We start from the raw sequence: 20,307 nt of genomic DNA on the forward strand, positions 1-20,307 counted from the left end.
ATCATAATGCTACAAATTTTAAATGTCCTTACAAAGTGAGGAACAATGTCAAAATGTTATGAATAATTAACATTGCGATAATCCACAGAATAAAAAACAACATTGTAATGTGGTAAAAAGTAAATGTCATCACAATATGAGAAATAATATAACAATAATAAATTTAATTTTGTTTGCATTGTGATGAAAGATAAATAATGTCACAGTGTGTTGAACAACAAATGACATTGCAATGTGACATATAGAAATAATGTTGCAATTTGATGAATAATAAACATCGTCATTTTGTGAAGAATATTAAATGTCATCACAATGTGAAAAACAAAAAGCACCACTACAATGTGACAAACAAAAAAGGCCATTGCAATGTGAGGAAATAATATGCATCATCATAATGAGGAAAAAATGTCATTGCAATGTGAAAAACAACAAAAGATGTCACAATGCTCTTAGCAATGTAAGAATGTTACAAATAATCAACATTGTCATAATGTGCAGAATTAGAAATGAGGTTGTGATGTGATGAAAAGTAAATGTCATAATTGTGTGACAAATAATAAATATCATTGCAATGTGCAAAAAAGCATATGGCTTACGCATTGTACTATGGGTTGACCATGTTTGATATTCACTAAACTAGCAATTTCCCCAAAAGGTGCAAAGAGAGGCCGATAGAAATGTTAAATTGAAAGCATTGTTTTTGGTTCAAAATAATAAATATTATAATAATTCAATCATTCAAACTAAATCTAGTCAATAAATTGCCCAAAATAAAATAAATCTTTAATCAAAATTATACAAATTATTATTCTTCGTTTTTCTCAATTTCTTATATAATAAAATCCAATTAATCATTCAAAATTGAGCACATTAGGGCAAGTTAGTCTGCTTTGCTGCCAGAAATAGCATCTCAATAAAAATAAATACATTTGAGGAATACAAATCAGTTCACATAGGTAAAATATTATCTCACGTTAAGGCAAGCCAGTCCGCTTTGCTGCCAGATATAGCATCTCAATAAATATAAATATATTTGAGGAATACAAATCAGTTCACATAGGTAAAAGATTACCTCAATCTATTGTGTTCAAGACATTTAACTAATGCAATAACTATAACTGTTTCTATAAAGGGGGTTATACTCAATCAAACTAGATTCACCACGCAGAAATTTACACTTCAATTTTCTTTTTTCTCAATAAACATGAGGAATCAGGACTTATCCATATAATATATAATAATTATGGATAGTATATAATAATTAATAATAGGATGCACAAAAGTTAATTATTGCATCATTACATAATAAGATAAATAAAAATAAATTTTATTTAAAATAATAAATTTAATTTCATAATGTTAAATTTTGGATAGATTTTAAATTTTGTAATCAATGAAAAATTGAATAAGTTATATCTTACTAACAACAAGTATAATAAATGAGTTGAATAAATTTAAGATATTTTTGAATAGTTAAATATTTAAATAATTAAGAATATGTATTTGTCGGTCAGAAGTTCAAATTCAACGAAGTAAAATTTATTATTTTAATACTGATAAAACAAATCTTGAAACATGCTTAGCTTAAGCTAAATAATCATCATGGAAACTCATACAGAGTTAAAAATGGTACAATCAAGTTCAACGGATCTCATCCGAATGATACAATGAAACACCTCTTTATTCATTTTCCTTTTCACACACAGGTATTTGTTTTTAATGCGAACAAATGGACCGAATAGAGATCATCATGGGAGGGGCAATCCTCCCTGTTTATGCAGGTTGGTGATTGCATTTTCACATATCACAACTGCAATGCTATAAGACCTGGCTTATACAGTAACACCCACTCAATGAATGTAGAAGCAGAGGCAATTACTCTGGTTCCATGCATGTTGGGAAGAAAGGAAATAGATGAAGAAGAGGAGCATGTGAGTGAGGAAATGGATGCATTCCAGTACTCTAGCAAGCTGAAGTTACAGCAGTTAGCCAATAGGCCTAGTGATTCGTCTATTCCATCACTTAAACCCTTGAACTATTTACAAAAATATACTGGGATCCGGCCTGGAACAAAGTGTATGTACAACTTGGATCTGTATTCCTATGAGAAGGTAGTTGTTATAAATGCCTGGGAAATAAACAGTACCCCCACAGGTAAAAAATGAATTATGTTCAGTCATTCTCCTCATCTTTCCCAAGAGCCGATGATGACCCTGCAATTTTATAATTGGGAATATCAATCATCGCTACATCATTAACCTTGTAATCCTTGCAGCACAAAAACAAATGTAATTGATAATAGAACTTCAAAAGATCTACAGGACTAAATCAAAGACTGACCAGTCTTAAACAGTTAGGCTTTTGGGAACATTATTATCGTACTTATTACTTCGCCATGGATTCTCTCGTTCTCGTGGTGTTACTGTTACACAATATTCCAAATCCAACAAACATAAATGCAATGTTCTCTGATTGATCATTTTTATGGCAAACAAGAAGGATGAAATCCTTTGATGACAGTGCAGAAACCCATAGAAAACAGATCAAGGCTACTCACAAGAAGATGGTGAGATTGGAGGGCTTGAGCCTGTTGGGGAAGAGGGACTATCCAGAGAGAGTGAACGGAGATAATGAGGAGGCTTAATAATGCTGATGCTCTGCGTTACTTGTCTCGCCGCGTCATTCGATTGTTGGTACTCTGCACTAGCTCGGCGTTCCCTCAACCAGGTTAAACCCTTTTCTGCTTCTGCAAACGGTCCATTACTGAACATAAACACTTCGAATCTCCATGAAACATAATTTTAAGCGATGAAATTGCAAATAAATAGAATTGCACTGAAAGAATTCAGATTCCTTAAGGGTTTGGAATCAATCATTTTACAGAATTGATAATTCATTGTAATTTTGATATACCAATAACTTATGACTAAGTAAAGATTTTATAGGGGTTCAGATATTCAGGGTGGAAAGCCAAAAGCTAGGGAAGAAGAACAACAACTACTGGCAGACCAAAGAAACGATTGATTCTGAGGCCAAGAGTGACATAAAAGAATGGGAAAAAGCAGTGAAAATATCTTACGAGTGACATAGAAGAATGTAAAAAAGCAGTGAAAATATCTTGCCATGCCAAGAAGGCAACTCAACCAATATTTGGAAAAAGCAGTCACACTTCAAATCAACGGCTGAAAGTGTCTCACCTGATCGAATGGAGGAGGGTAAAAGTGTTGACAATTGTTGATGCATAGGAATGCCTATCGGCCTAAAAATCCTACAATATCAAACAATATAGTAACATGGTCAATCATAAAAAAATAATTCAATGTCGTAATGGTCAATCATGGTCAACCATTACATCATGGTTTACCATAGTCAACATCATCAAATAATCAACCATAGTCATAACTTTCAACATAGTCATGCATGTTCAACGATGCCTAAAATAATGGTCAACCATTGTCACCATATTAAACAATACCAATAATTATCACCAATGGATATCCATGGTCAACCACTTTATCAATCATAGTCAACATAATCAATCATATTCATTTATTGCTAAACATTTCGAACCGTGGTCAACCATTTTCGCCCATAGTCAACCATACTTAACCATAGTCAATTGTGATATTAATGATTGTACATGGTCGAATAAGATGACCACCTACAATCATGGAGACCAAGTTCAACCCTAGTCAACCAACTCAGCAATTATGAGCCATGGTGAACATGATCATTAATGCTCAACCATATTTAACTATAATTTATCATTTCCAATCCTTATCACCAATGGCCTACCATGATCACCTTTATTTAGTCCTCATCAACCCTTACTCATCCATGGTTAATCCTCATCAACCTTGTTCAAACCTCGTCAACCATCCTCGACCATGTTCGATCGTTGACAACCATGGTAAACCATATGTTGACAATAGTAATCTTTACTTATCAATATTTGACCATTTAGCACCATAGAAAACTTAAGCAACCATGGTGAAACCATTTTCAATAATGGTGTCCCTTGTTACCATGGTTAATAATGGTCAACCATAGGGAACATGGTTGAACATTGTCAACCATAGTGACCATGGGAATCATGGTTAGCCATGGTTTTCCATAGTCATCTTTAGTAAATATTGAAAACTTTAATCAACCTTGTACAACAATAGTCAACCATATTTTTACCATATGCAACCATGTTTAGCAATCACATCTATGGTGAAACACGGGTAGACATTATCAAACGTTGTCACTCACTATCACCCATGTTCAACTGTACACAACCTTAGTTAGCCATAGTCAACCATAGTTAACGATGGTCATTATTGGTAGACTATGATCAACCATGGTCATCTCTCGTCAACTAAGGTAAAATTAGAACAATCAATAATCTACTCACTCCTCATGGCTAGCGATGGTCAACCCTAGTCAGAAAGGTCGAACATGGTTAACCACGATTTCTATGGTTGAACATAGTCAAACAAGTCCATCCATTGGCAAAATGGGTAACCATAATCCATGATAAAAAATAATGGTCAAGCATGGTAAAATTTGTCTTCTTAATATTAGCCATTGTCAACATGGTCAAAGCATGCTCATCATATCTAACAATAATTAACCATGGTCAACTATTCTCTACCATAATATATCATATTAATTGATCAATCATTGTCAAAATTATCAAACCATGCTCACCCATAGTAAACATGGTCAAAACATGGTTATCATGCACAACTACCATCATCCATGGAAAACAACCATCATAAATGATCAAACATGAACAACTGTGGTTATTTGTGGTCAACCATTATGAATGATAATCTATCATAGTAAAGTATACGTAAATATGAAAAACCATGGTAATCCATAATCAACTAAATGTTAAAAATTATAAACATTCCTTAATATTACTGAACCATTTTGTATTAATCATCTCACATAGTAGCCATCAACTAACAAATCCATGTTAGTAAATGTTCATATAAACCACTTAGTAACATTTTCCATCTTTTATACCTTAATTAATATATGAGAATAACATCAACCATTATATATAAATCACATTTAGTACTGTGATTTTGGTAATAATATACCATATTTTCAATAATGTAACTAATTACATGTATATCTATTGAAGATATAATTAAATATTAATAATTTTTTTCATAATAAGTAAAATTTCAAATCTAAATTAATAAACGGTTAAATATTATATCATTTATATGATTGATAATAAAAATGAAAGATTTTCTTTTTCTTTGAAAAATAAGCTTAATATCCTTCGGAACTAAATATATCAGAAAAATAAACTAAATATATGTTAAAAATAAAATAATTAAATTTAAGATAAAAAGTAATGAGTATGATAAGTGTATATGTTAACCGCTTATTATCTTACCTTAGGCCGATTTAATAGAGATCAATAGTAATATTTCGATAGAAAGTCGTTCTATAAACTTCTTTAAATGAATCAAAGAAAAGGTAGATATTAAACATTCCATCTAAAGAAAAGGGTTAACTTCTTTATATGTTGGTTTATACAGAACAAAGAAACTACGTGAACTTAATTGGTCTTAAAACTCTTATTATTGAAAAAGTGGGAAAATATTAAATGGTGAAAAATTAATATTTATTATTATAAAACTATCTTTATTTATTTAAAAAATTGTTTTCACGTACACATAAATCTATTTTCATTTATTGAATCTCAAATATATTAAAGGTATTATATAGTTGGAGTGAGATTTAATTATTTTTAATTTTGAAAAGAGAGGTTGAGAGAATATTTTAATAACTTTCGTCAAATTCAAAGGAGACCAACAAATAAAATTTACTAAGGTAAACATTATTGCTAAAACTTTTTTTTAATGCTTACATTATAAATATTATATTACACATAATAACAATAAGTCACATAAATATATTTCACATAGATATTATTTGGTATGGTTTTTATCAACACTTTTATTAACTCTAAGATCTCATAGACTACACACTTTCGCAATCACCAACTTTGAGCTAAGACTTAATTGATTTAAAATGTAATTTCTTGTGACCATCATTGGTGTATTTGTAGGATTGAGGATTATTGAATTAATTTCATCTTTTGCTTTGTCGTAGAAATAGGTGGGATACCAAATCAAAATATGGACAAACTCCCATCTTATGAATATAGTGTGTTGTATTCACCAACCAAACTTACAATGTGACCTATTTTACATAAACTTACTAACACACAAATATTAAAACTATAACCAATTGTTGTTTTTCTTGGGTTTCCAAGAACCAAGAACCATAAACTCTAATAGACTATATAAATAATCAAACTAATGATTTGTTTTCAATTTTTAAGCCCAAGAATAAACAATATGAGTTATGTTACTTTGCTTTATTATATTTCGTTTCAGAAACAAAAAATAAGTATAACATATATAATTCATAACCATAATATGGGAGACTCTATATTGAATTCATCATCGTCGTCCCAATGTGGCGAGTCTTCAGAAATAGCTATATTGGTTAATTATTTTAATTTTGCATTTAAAAGATCTTTGGCACAAATTTTATAATTCAATGTTGTATGTCCATGTCTTTGAGAATAGAAACATTCAATTGAGCTCCTATTTGTATTCATCTATCCCTTGGACAATATTTCTATTTCAGCTTATGAATTGTGCCTTGGGTCACCTGCTTTCATTCTCTTTTCTTCTGCCAAGAGTGCTACAATAATTTCATCTAGTGTTAGAGAAGGAAATTGACTTAGGCTAAAAGTAGCATTGTCATAATTTTAAGATAGCTGTTTAATTAAATTATCTTTGCATCTTCATGTTATATTTTAATTCCAATTTCCTCCAACTACATTATGAGTGATTTCATGTCATTTATGTGAGTGGTTAAGGATGCCCTAGCTCGCATTTCAGATTTAAATAGTCGCAGTTTTAAGGAAATTTTTTCATTTATCAATTTTCTTCCAAATATCTTAACCAATTCCTCACATATTTATTAAGATGATTTTTCTTAATCAAAAAGATTAAGTTGAGAATATGATAGGGATAGTCCAATAATAGACTTAGTTTTCTCCTCTTTTTCTCCCATCCAATTGATAACTTAACATTTGTAGAATTAGGTTATATTACCTTTACTATAATCCACACTTTTTTATACAATAATTACATTTGAATACCTACCTTCCAAGTATGGAAATAAAAGCCATTGAAATTTTTGACACCGACATAGTCCATGTTGAAAAGGGAAAAATCAATCTTCAAAATGATTACCTAGTACAATTCAAAGATATATGGTGAGTTCCCCCTTACCAGATTATCAATCTATGGTTTCTTCGACTACAAGCAACTCTACCTCTATGTACAAGGATTCACAAAATCAATTTTCAGGCATTTTTCTGAGACCCAAATGGCTTTCAATAATAGAAGAAAAGGGTTATGGTTTTCATGGAAAAAATATCCACACTTGTAGAAATAATCCTATGAGAAATCATGGCAACATTCACCAATCCAACAATATCAATTACATCCCATTAATCAATAAGAAAAAAGATTAGATAAAATTTTCATAACAAAAAATGGTGGATTACAATATAAATCCATAGCTCCACCACCAATGCAAAAAAATTCTCTGACTGTACAACCTTTACACATTGGCAGCACTTAACCAAATTCGGAAAAATGGCCACCTCCTAATTTTTTATTATCGACAACTATTACGACTCCTTTACGTGAAAGGAACTAGTACAAAATTCCCCTCCTCGAACAAAGAAACTAGCTCTCGATCTCTAACCTTTGGTAAGCACATGCACTCATTCTTGGCAGGTCAGCTTGGATATGGTAAGGAGAATATACAACTGCTGTAAAAAGTCTATGGGGCTCATAATTCTAATTAGACCATTAGTTGGTCTGATCTAAGTTACCTAAAAAAAATAATGGGTATTGGATCTCCCTTACGATGTTAGCTTGTTGAACTCACTTTGACTTAAGATTGTTTCTTGCAAGTTATACTCTTACTACTTCTCGGTAATGCAAGAGTTAAAATTCAAGATGTCATCAGAATTGACTTAATTTCCACCAACATAATAGCTATGGAACATTAATTGTTCGTAAGCTATGATGTACTCATCACATCGAAGACATTACTCGGATGAATGGTGTCTCCTAATGATGAATCAAATTCTAGTGGATATCCGTCACATGGGCTTCAATACATTTTTGGATTATCTATGAGATTATTGAGCATCTTCTTGGCCCTCTTGTAAGAGGTAAACCGAGAGCTACTAGCTACGATACTAGATTAAAAATTTGATTACATGTTGATGTAAGAGCATCAAAACTAGGAATCCTATTTAATTAAGGCTCAAAGGGGTCATGTAAATTATGAGAGGGATTTTCCTTTCTTCACTTTTATTTTCGTATAAATTATGAATTAGGAGGATTTTGGTGAGGTCAAGTGTCTAATTATATGAAGAATTTGTATTATTAGGTTATTAGGATATTTAGGATGAGCTATTATTTTGCCGAAGTGGGCTTGTGCAAAGACCATAAGTGTCTAGTTGAGTTGTGAGTTAGTTTTAGGTCAATGGCAAAGATATCCCATGTAAATTTTATGTTGAGATATTTTCCCTTGTTTTTCATTCCATATAGAAAATTAGGAAGTGGGCCCCTGTGGGAGGTAGAGAGATTAGCTCGAGAAGGAGAGGGGGTCTACGAGGAAAATCTTGGCTGATGAGCACTTTAAACTCTCTATAAATAATCTATTGTGAATGGAAATAGAGATCGGATGTTAATAAAGCATCATCTATGTACTCGATATTGCAATGATACCCGTAGGCCTGTATCTGTGGTATCAAATTGATTATGCATACAAATTTGTATCACTGAACTAACATGAGAAAAATTAAGGAAACATGCCTATATGTAGGGTTTGATTGGTAGGTCTCAAAATACTTTAAAGGAATGAGAGTTTTACATTTTGGTTTCGAGAGATTGAAAAGGATTATCTCTGCCTAAAAAGGATGATGTTGATGGTGTTAGACCCACCAAAATGTAAGGGGATAGTCTCGGTAAGAAGTCCCAATTAGACCTCAGACCGTTTGGTGTAGGAGTCCCAACAATGGTCGTAAAGAAATGCCTTGACCGTGATGTCGCACAGAGGCAAGTAAGATAATTCTGTTGGTAGCAAGGGTGTGACCGCTATAGTCAGTCAAAGAAGGTGCATTAGAGGTTCCTAACATAGGTGGGTGGAGATGAGTGCACCCCTTGGCAACCTGTTAGTGTACTCATCTTGGAAGGGAACACACAAGCGAAGATGCATCACAAGCTAGAAAGTAGGTCAGTCTAACAATCCAAAGTGATGGTTAAAACAACAACACATTTGCAACAAGATTCATATAATTGCATAAAAAAGTATTCATACACAACTACGTAAGTTAAACAACATACATTGCTACAGCAACTGGAACAGTCCAACTACAATAAAAACATATGCATGAAAACATGTTGTATATTATTATATAAAGAAGTGTAAGTTCCAATCATACAATACATCCATGTAAACATGCTAGCCCCAATAGTGGAACGTTATAGCCACATCTGCATGCTCCTCCAAAGAGATGAACTAGCTCCGTGCAGTGGAGAAGCCAAGGCGCATTACAATACTATCCAAGCTCTTTCCAAAATAATATTATCAGAAGCTTGGCTAACCAAAAGCCTATACAATGAGTTATGAGAGACTATTTATAGCAAAGGGTGAGGTGACCCTTGATATCCCCTTTGTGAGAGTTCATCTACCCTCATGACTCTTCATGTACTCTATGACTGTTACATCCAACTATTGACACTTGACTTACACTTGACATGACGTTACATTATAATGCACATGTATTCATGTGAGACAACATGGCTTGAGCAATCCATGCAAGACATCACTAACACTCGGTCTATTGTGATGAGACCAACTCTTTGACATGCTTTTGATGGTGAAGGTGGTGAGCTGATGCCAAAATTGGTCATCTGTGATGGTGTGTATGCACCCCATGGTGACATCTTGTTGAAGCGAACTCTTCCCTTTGTTGCCTCCAGTGCATTGGTATGGCTCCTTCATCCAACTCGTCTCCTACATGCGCATGGTCTCCTTGGGTGCGGCTGAACCAAAAACACCTTGATGCATAGTGTCAGTGTTGATCTTTAATTATGTGCTGGTGGTCACGTGCATCAACTTGCTAAAGTACATGCATCAGCTCCAGTTGGACTTGCATCTTGTCTTCGCCTTGGTGAGTGTGCTAAATGGGTTGGATTGCATGCATGTGCACAATGACATGCATGATGTTGAATCACCTGGATGCGATCAACAACACTACTCACCATGTCTTCTCTGTGCCAGCAGCTGGGATGGATATTTGACTTGTATGTGTGCAGTTTCATCCATGAGTGCATGTTGCGCCCACTATTGTTCATGTTCCTACTGTAACTCATTCATCTATGCGTGCATCTTCATTTTCTTCCTTGAGTTGTTGCTTCAGCACATGAAACTTCTTCTTTGTTCCATTCTCTGTCTTTGCGTTATCTTGATGTCACGCTGTCACCTCATAGCCTGAGTCTCCAAAGTTGCTTTCATCATCAGTGAATCTGCTTGATCTTGCAACTTTTCTCTGCCTCTATGTTTTCAACAACCTTCCTCTTGCATTCCTTGTGTTCGCTGTATTCACTGCATTCATTGTGTTCGCTGCATTTGCTGCGTTCACTGTATTTGCTACGTTCGCTGCATTCGGTATGTTGCCTTCAACTACTTTTGATGATGTTGCTCGTTGTGATATTGATGTTCTTGTCTACGAACAACTTGATATCTTCGTGAGTAGGCAAGCTCATAGACATTTGATTGACTGCATCTCTAGGTGTTCTTTGAAAAGTATCTTCAACTTTGCCCTCTTGGAAACCATTGTACCTGCACTGCTGAGAGGAAAATGAACACCTGCGATACCTGGAGACATGGAAACACTCATGGAAAGAAATCTGTTAGTCGAAAACCAAAATGAAATTAAGAACTGACTTTCAACATACTTGTGTGACTGATCATGAAGGTTGCGCAATTTCAGCCGGGAGGTTAGGAGACTGACTGCCAAGACTGCAAAAGGCACAATCTGGGCTGCTGGGAGACTGATTAACTACTGGAACTGCTCAATGCATATTCTAGTTTGGCTACTCACTATTGGAATTTCGCAATGTGCAATCTCAGTTCGCAATGGCTGCAAGCTCAATGACTACATTGCGCAATTTTTCGAGCCAGCAATCACTGGGAAAAAATGTGTATTTTGTGAGAGGAAGACAGAGCCTTCCCTCTAAGGATTGCACAATGCTATCTTGGTGAGGCTCTTGGTGAGGCAAAGTCGAGGCCAAGGCTGCCCAAACTTGCCAACATGCAACTGAAAGTGAATGTGAGTGCGAATGCATGGTGATATTGAGTGCAAGCATAAGTAAATGATCAGGCATGCAAAAAACGAATGAGATATTCATAAAATATAACAACATGGATGTGGGTGAGGCGAGTCGCCGAATCGGTGACCATTCGTAAAAACCAGTTTCATGCATGCGATAGTAGTGAGATAGGAATGAAAACTGAAAAAGTGCTAGGAAAAGCTAGTATACCACAAGAGTTCAAGGAAATCAAGCAAACAATACTCACACAAACGAAAACACAAAGAGCGACAGAAATGAAACACAAGGCATGGATGATGTGGGATGTAAGAGCGGCAAGGTGATGTGAGAAATGAGCTCTATAGCATCCGATTGATGAGTTTTGATAACATTGAGGTTGAGACGCGCATGCCACGAATCTAGGGAAAGTGACACTTGGTGGGAGGCTTCTAAAATGATCCTTGCATGTAACCTCCAACTACTAAACATAGATCCTTGAAATACTGGATGGCTTTGCATGTTTCAATGGGAGAAGCAGCCCATGCATGCAAGTCTGTTTCTCTCAGTCCCAGAGGGATTGGTAAACTCAGCTGCACATGGAAGACGTTGCTCGACTGCTGGGAGAAAATGCGCATTTCTGGCTAGGACCTAGGCTAGCTGATCATGATATTTGTGTAATTGTTGGGAAGAGCAACTCAGTGCTGCCCAAATTTCCGCAAATTATGGGCTGAGCAGCCTTGCTGGGGAAAATTGCGCAATTTTCATTGTGAGTGTTGACCACCAGAATTGTGCAATTCTAGAGCCAAACAGGCTGCAAGGAAAGATTGTGAAATTTCTGGAGGGAAGGCTGGTTTCCCTCCAGAATTGAACAATTTCTTGGGGAATTTGCTGAGCCTGTAGCTGGACCAAGTCCGAGTGATTAGCCTGTGAGGCGAATGCATTGAGCTATGATTGACAGGCTGCCTTTGTGCAAGGAAAACACTAAAGCTTGTGAACTTGACGAAGCAAGCAAGCTGTTGTGAAAAGTTGGAAGGGAGGCTCCAAAATGAAGCTAAGGAAAAATTTTGGAGGGTGGTTGTAGCCGCTATAACACTTGGCAACACACTAGTAGAACTCCAGCTCAATGAATGGACCTTGTTCGTGAAAAGAGTGTCTAACACCTCCGGAAGTATTGTTCAGTTCTCAGCTCCTTTTGGTTTTCCACACTAGCTTGATTGTAAGATGTATCATCTGCAAAGATCTTAGTCGATTGACACACATTCAAAGCCAAGGCAACACAGTTGTTTCTATTGGGGTTGAGGGGTGTATTAGTGTAGAAGCAATATAGTCGTTAGAGTCTTAGTTTCATCTCTGGTGTTGCTCCATTGCCAGCAAGCCTGGACAGTACCCCGACAGAGTCACATAGGAACACAAGCATGGCTTCGTTGCTAATGAGCCTGGTCAGTACCCCGACGGAGTTACTTGCATCACCTCTCTGCGCACGAAGCCTTTCTCTTATTTTTCCTAATTCATTTTTCTTTTTTCAAACTCTTTTGATTTTTTTCATTTTTATAACTATGCATAGCACTTATTCATTTTAGAGGCGGAACAGGGATCCCAACTTATTGAGAACAGAAGAGGTTGTTCCAACAGGGAAGTAGTTTATTATACCTCTGACGTGCTTGTTAAGGTTTTCCCCCTCACCTTACTCTATTTAACTGAGCTGACAAGGGTTAACCCAAAAACAACTGACTAGAGTATGTGACACTAGTTAGCACTCAAGCAATGTGTTTTCATGAAGGTTCACTTTGAACAGTACGTATTTTTTATCGATGTATCATGGATTGAATGTAACAAGTTATTCATATGGAGGCAGGATGATAGATAACCAAGTAGTGATAGTTGCACAAGGCCTCTTGTACATTACCTAGCTTGTTTCAAGAGTCATACATGATTTCATGTGAAACTATCCTACAAAACGAAACAAGTGAACTACCAAAGCAAGAGTAGAAGAGAAAGTGAAAGCAAAGAAAGTAAGTAATCAAGCAAGCAATAAAATAAACAAAAAAACCAAGTAAGCAAACAATCATGAAAGCAAACAACTCAAAACCAAACACTACTCCTACTCCTAAGCTAACAACGCATGGGTCATCTCACGTGAAGTGATACTTCCAATGCAGCTACTGACACATTGGTTGACCCATGTTGGTGGAGGTGTGATTCCTGAATAAGACAACTATGTCTACCAACAAACAAAAAAATATGTAACAATGAAGATAAACACACTTCGAGCTTACAAGTGACCACAAAACAAAGATGAGTGAGAGTGCATGACATGCAGTCTATGGAGATGCCTTGGTATTGTGCTACATTGCATGCAGATGTTGAGTTTATGAATTCTCTTGACTGTGACATGCAAGAAAACATGACAAAGGTAGACCACTTTTGTTGTGCATGTGTGCTTGTTGTGTAATATTCCGCCAATGCATGAGAGATGGGATCGTGTAGTTCAAGTGGAGGAAGCGAAATATGGGTGTTTGGTTGATCTATAATGCAAGGAAGAGAGTGATGAAGAGGCTTGAATGTTTCAACAATTTCCTGATCGGAAGTGAAACCAAGCTCATGACAATGAGGGCATGACATACCCATCAGCTCGGGCTGAAGTGCCTTAACAATCTGGGGGGTTTTGACTTTGTTGACAAATAGATCATTGTAGGCCAGTGTCTTTGATAGATTAACAATGATTGAATCAACATCATGATCGGCTGAGGAAGTGAATAGATCATCACAACCAAGATCAGAAAATTCAGGATGTTTGTTGGCATACTCATGATTTGATGAATTGGGCAGAGGGGTAGATGAGAAGCAAAGATGTTCATGCTTTGTTTTTTCAAGAAAGATAAATGACAGATTGAACGGATTTTCCAAGGAAGATGTGTTCTCTCCGCTCTATAATCACAGACCGACATTTGAGGTGTCCTGTGAATGATCGAAGGTAGAAGCATACGAAAATGAGTTTTCATAAGGAAAATCAGCAGTGGCAGAATCACAAGGGATGTTAGGATGAAGCAGATGAGGCGTAGCTAGAAGGGATTCATCCTTTACCGCAGGCTCTTCTTTAGATTATCGCACACACTCATCATGAATGATAGTGCAGGTTGGTTGCATAACACCAACTCTGTCAACAACTTGATCTTCGTTCACAACAGGTATGGAGTCCGGAAAGGGACAACACAAGACAGTACAATCCAAAGGATCAACAGAATTCAAAGACGGAGGTCGGGGGAATGAGTCCACATGACAACCAATAGGCTTGCAAGCCAAATCTACACAAATCTCAAGAGAAAGTGGGGTGGTAGGATGTGACAGTTCAACAGAGGTGTGTTCATGATCTCCAACATCACTTCATGGTGGTGGAGCTATTTGATGAGGTCAAGGTAGACAGTTACTTGTGACAGCAATTGTGCCTGCCTATGATTGCACAGCTCCATCACTGAAGTGCGTTGAACGGGGTTCAGATATGTGAAGAAGATACTCAAATCTTCCATCAAGAAATTCCCAATCAATATCATCTTCTAAGAATCGGTATGAAAGATTACAAAAGCATGTGTCAAATTGTTCAACAGATTCATTGGGTACCTTTTGTAATTCCATAATTTCTTTGTTGAGTGCTTTATAGTTAAAATGATTGAAAGCACTGTCTATCTCTACAACCAGATGAGTAAGAGAATGAATAGATTTTTCGAGAAGCATGGCACATCAGTGCATTGGGTGCCCTCAAAGCATGTAGATGAAAAGCACACACCTCATGTATTCTTCAAAGAATCCATGTCTTCGCCATGAACCTACAATGCCGACCGCATGCCTAACCAAGGTTATGTAGCCTCCACCATCAAATATTTTATGAGACAAGTTATCTGAGAGATTTTTCGAGATGATGAAATCGTTTCCATAAGACATACATTCCGAAAGAGTAGCTCGGTAGTGAGTCATAATAGATGTGTAGAGATTCAAAACAGATGCGAGGAATCAGCTTGTCAGTTGGCCCTCCTTCTAGCACCAAAATGTTGATGGTGCTGGACCCACCAACACGTAAGGGGATGTCCCTGGTAAGAAGTCCCATTTAGACCTCATACCGTTTGGTGTAGGAATCCTAGCACTGGGTTGTAAAGAAATGCCTTGACCACGATGTCACACAAAGGCAAGTAAAATAACTATGTTGGTAGCAAGGGTGTGACCACTACAGTGAGTCAAGGAAAGTACACAAAAGGTTCCTAACACAGGTGGGTTGAGATGAGTGCACCCCATGAAGTGTACTTAACTGGGAAGGGAACACACGAGCGAAGATGCATCACAAACTGGAAATCACGTCAGTGCGGCAATCCAAAGTGATGGTTAAAAAAACAACACATCTGTAATAGGATTCACATAATTTGATACAAAAGTGTTCATACACAACTACATAAGTTAAACAACATACATTGCTATAGTAGCTAGAACAATCCAACTACAATAACAAGTTATGCATGAAAATGTGTTGGCTCTTATTATATAATGAAGTGTAAGTTCCAATCATACAATACATCCATGTAAACCTACTAGCCCCAATAGTGGAATGTTATAGCCACATCCACCTGCTCCTCAAAAGAGATGAGCTAGCTCCATGCAGTGGAGAAGCCAAGGCACATCACAATATTGTCCAAGCTCTTTCCAAGATAGTCTTATCAGAAGCTTGGCTGACCAAAAACCTATACAATGAGTTATGAGGGACTATTTATAGCAAAGGGTGGGGTGACCCGTGATATTCCCCTTTGTGACATTTCATCTACCCTCATGACTCTTCATCTACTCTATTACTGTTACATCTAATTATTGACACTTGAATTACACTTGACATGACGTTAAATTACAATGCACATGTAGTCATGTGAGACAACATGGCTTGAGAAAGCCATGCAAGACATCACGGACACTCGGTCAATTGTGATGAGATGAACTCTTTGACATGCTTTTGATGGAGAAGATGGTGAGCTGATTGACATGCTTGGTCATCCGTGATTGTGTGCATGCACCCCATGGTGACCTCTTGCTGAAGCAAACCCTTGCCTTCATTCCCTCAGGTGCATTGGTATGGCTCCTTCATCCAACTCGTCTTCTGACATGCACATGGTCTCCTTGGGTGCAAATGAACCAGAAACACACTAATTCATAGTGTCTGTGCTGATCTTCAAGTGTGTGTTGGTGGTCATGCGCATCAACTTGCTAAAGTACATGCATCAGCTCGAGCTGGACTTGCTTCTTGTATTTGCTTTCGTGAGTGTGTTGAATGGGTTGGATCACCTGCGTGTGCACAATGACATGCATGATGTTGAATCCCTTGCTTGCGATCAACAACACTACTCACCATGTCTACTCTGTGCCAGCTACTGGGATGGATCTTTGACTTGTACAAGCGCAATTTCATCCCTGAGTGCATGTTGCACCCATTGTTATTCCTGTTCCTGCTGCAAATCATTCCTCTATCTTTGAAGCTTCATGTTCTTCCTTGAGTTGTTGCTTCAACACATGCAACTTTTTCTTTGTTCCATTCTCTGTCTTCATGTGATCTTCATGTCGTACCGTCACCTCATAGCCCGAGTCTCCAAATTTTCTTTCATCATTAGTGGATCTTCTTGATCTTGCAACTTTGCTCCACCTCTGTGTTGTCAACAACCTTCCTCTTGCATTCACTGCATTCACTACATTCATTGTATTCGTTGCATTCATTGTGTTCACTACATTTGTTGCGGTCACTGCATTCTGTATGTTACCTTCAGCTATTGTTCATGATGTTGCTCGCTGCAATATCTTGATGTTCTTGTCTATGAACAACTTAATATCTTCGTGAGAAGGCAAGATCATAGGGATTTGATCGACTGCATCTTTAGGTGTGCTCTGAATGGTGTCTTTAACTTTGCCCTCTGGAAGCCATTGTACCTACACTACTGAGAGTCATATGAAAACCTTCAATACCTAGAGACATGGAAACACTCATAGCAATAAATATGTCAGTCAAAAACGAAAATGAACTTGAGAACTGACTTTCAACATACCTGTGTGACTCATCATGAAGGTTGCGCAAATTCGGCCAGGAGGTCGGGAGACTGACTACCAAGACTGCGAAAGGCACAGTCTGCGCTGCTGGAAGATTGGCTGACTATTGGAACTACGAAATGCATTGTCCAGTCTGGCTGCTAATTTATGGAATTGCATAATGCACAATCTTAGCTAGAAATGGCTGCAGGTTCAGTGACTACATTGCGCAATTTTTTGGGCCAATGGTCACTGTCCCTTAGAAATGCGCAAAACAGTCATGGAGGATAGTCACTAGGCAGAAATGTCCATTTCCTGAGAAGAAGACAGAGCCTTCCCTCTGAGAACTACGTAATGTTGTCTTGGTGGGGCAGAGTCTAGGCTAAGGCTACCCAGACTCGCTGACGGGAAACTGAAAGTGAATGTGAATGCGAATGCATGGTGATACTGAGTGCAAGCATAAGTGAATAATCATGCATGAAAACAGCGAATGACAGATTTAGAAAATCTAACAACATGCATGTGGGTGAGGTGAGTCACCGAATCAACGACCGTTCATGAAAAAAAGTTTCATGCATGGAACAACAATGAGATAACAACGAAAAATGTAACAGCACTAGGAAAAGCTAGTATACATGTAAACGACAACAAGCATTCAAGGAAATCAATCAAACAGTACTGACACAAGCAGAAAAACAAAAAGCGAAAGAAGTGCAACACATGGCATGGAAAGTGGGCTCACCCAAAAACAACTGAGCTGAGTGTGTCGACTGCTCCTAGATGTGATGTGGGATGATAGAGCTGCAAGGTTGATGTGAGGAATGAGCTCTACAGTATCTGGTTGATGAGTTTTGATAGCATGGATGTTGGGATGTGCATGCCACAAATCTAGGGAAAGAAACACCTAGTGGGAGGCTTATGAAATTATCCTTGCATGTAGCCTCTAACTGCTAAACATAGATCCCTGAAACACGGGATGCCTTTACATGCTTCCTTGGGAGATGCAGCCCATGCATGCCAGTCTATTTTTCTCAGTCTCATAGGGAACTAGTGAAATTAGCTACACATGTAAGAGGCTGCTCGACTGTTGGGAGAAAATGTGCATTTCTCGCTGGGAGATGGGCTAGCTGCCTAGGAGATTTGCACAATTTCTGGGAAGAGCAACTGACTGCTGCCCATATTTGTGCAAACATTGGGTTGAGTAGCCCTCTTGGGGAAAATTGTGCAATTTTCACTCTGAATGTTGACTACCAAAATTGTGCAATTTTGGAGCCCAACAGGCTGCCAGACAGGATTATGCAATTTCTGGAGGGAAGGCTGGTTTCCCCCCCAAAATTACGCAATTTCTTGGCAGTGTTGTTGAGCCTGTAGCTGGACCAAGTGTGGGTGATCAGCCTGCAAGGGGAATGCATCGAGCTATGATCGACAGACTGCTTTTGTGCAAGAAAAACACTAAAGCTTGTGAACTTGATGAAGTAATGCAAGATTCTATGAAAAGTTGGAAGGGAGGCTCCAAAATGAAGCTAAGGCAAAATTTTGGAGGGTGGTTGTAGTCGTTGCAATATACGACTACCTTGATATTTTGTGAATAGATATATTTGTAGAGTTTGACACCAACTTAAGTCCTTATGTGGAATAATAAACTCCAAAGTGTCTCTAAGAGATAAGGTCTTAAGAGTTAGAGTTCACAATTCAAGGGAGAACTTGTTTAGCATGGAATTAAAAGGAGTCTAGTTTCAAAGGGTAATATGGATGCACAAAGGGAAGATTCTACATAATGGAGAAAAGTATATAGTCGAAGGAGGATATTTTCTACATTAATAAAGGTTGTTGAAGGATCAGTAGAAGGAATGTACATAAAAACTTAAGTCGAGATGAAGTCCCAATCGGGTCAATCAAGACAATGCACGTTAAAGGTTTGAAAAGGGAGGGACCGAATGATTCCCAAACCTGATCTCCCCAATGATATAGTTGGCCTTCGAACAAGTAGAAGCATGGAGGATTCATTACACAACGCAAACATCTTGACCTCTAACCTTTAAGTTGAGATTGAACCATGACCTATTTTGATAGTACATGCGACCTACGACGATATATATATATATATATATATATATATATATATATATATATATATATATATAATGGTTCCTGTAATGTTTTAAGAAGAAGGGTTTCAAACTAAATTAGGGATTGGGATGATCTCCATTTCTCCATTTCTCCCCTACGTCAAGTGGTATCAGATATCCATTGACGATATTTTGGAATAATCTTAAAAAAAATTGTTAAGGGGATTTCATAACTAGCAAGTACTTGAGGAAGTTTGGATGACAACAAGGATATTTTTTGAAAGGATTGTTTGTAGTAGGAACAATAGACAGGAGATATCATAGGAGAGGGCAATCTAATATGGTAGGGATTTAGAGGGTTGCATCAAGAGGAATTAAAGAAACAAAGGATTTTGTAGAGAAGGATATAGAACATGACCTAAGAATAATTGGGACAAAGTACATTCGAGCAAAGGAGAAGACTCCAAAATTAAGAAGGTAAATCTGGTCTTTTACTTTTAATATATATTTGGTACATGTACGTAGCAACATCACAAGCAAGAGGAGTTGTGATAGATGAAAAAGAGCATCTGTAGACTTAGTAGGAAAGAGGAGCTTGTAGGAGAATAACCTCATAGTAGGATAAACTATGACAATTACGAAGAAAAGACAACCAATAGTGTTCTCAAGGAATATGGAAGAAGGGAACCCTATAACAAGAAATACTACTGAAGAGAAGGAAAACAAAGTTGTGGTTGAAGAGTGAAGATGATAAGCGATCATTAAGA

General features: G+C 37.0%; 1 long non-coding RNA gene across 1 annotated transcript; it reads right to left on the reverse strand.

Moving 5' to 3' along the window:
* Nucleotides 1-1,884: 1,884 nt before the first annotated feature.
* Nucleotides 1,885-3,261, reverse strand: LOC149166717 (uncharacterized). The gene is made up of 3 exons (XR_016260465.1): nt 2,558-3,261; nt 2,341-2,422; nt 1,885-2,213 (listed from the first exon to the last, which is right to left on the reverse strand). It is a non-coding gene; the product is annotated as an uncharacterized LOC149166717 (long non-coding RNA).
* Nucleotides 3,262-20,307: the final 17,046 nt, after the last annotated feature.

This window comes from Pinus tabuliformis, chromosome 5_1 (genome assembly GCF_031772625.1).
Source record: "Pinus tabuliformis cultivar Carrire ecotype Pingquan chromosome 5_1, CPIR1, whole genome shotgun sequence".
NCBI classification, from domain to species: domain Eukaryota; kingdom Viridiplantae; phylum Streptophyta; class Pinopsida; order Pinales; family Pinaceae; genus Pinus; species Pinus tabuliformis.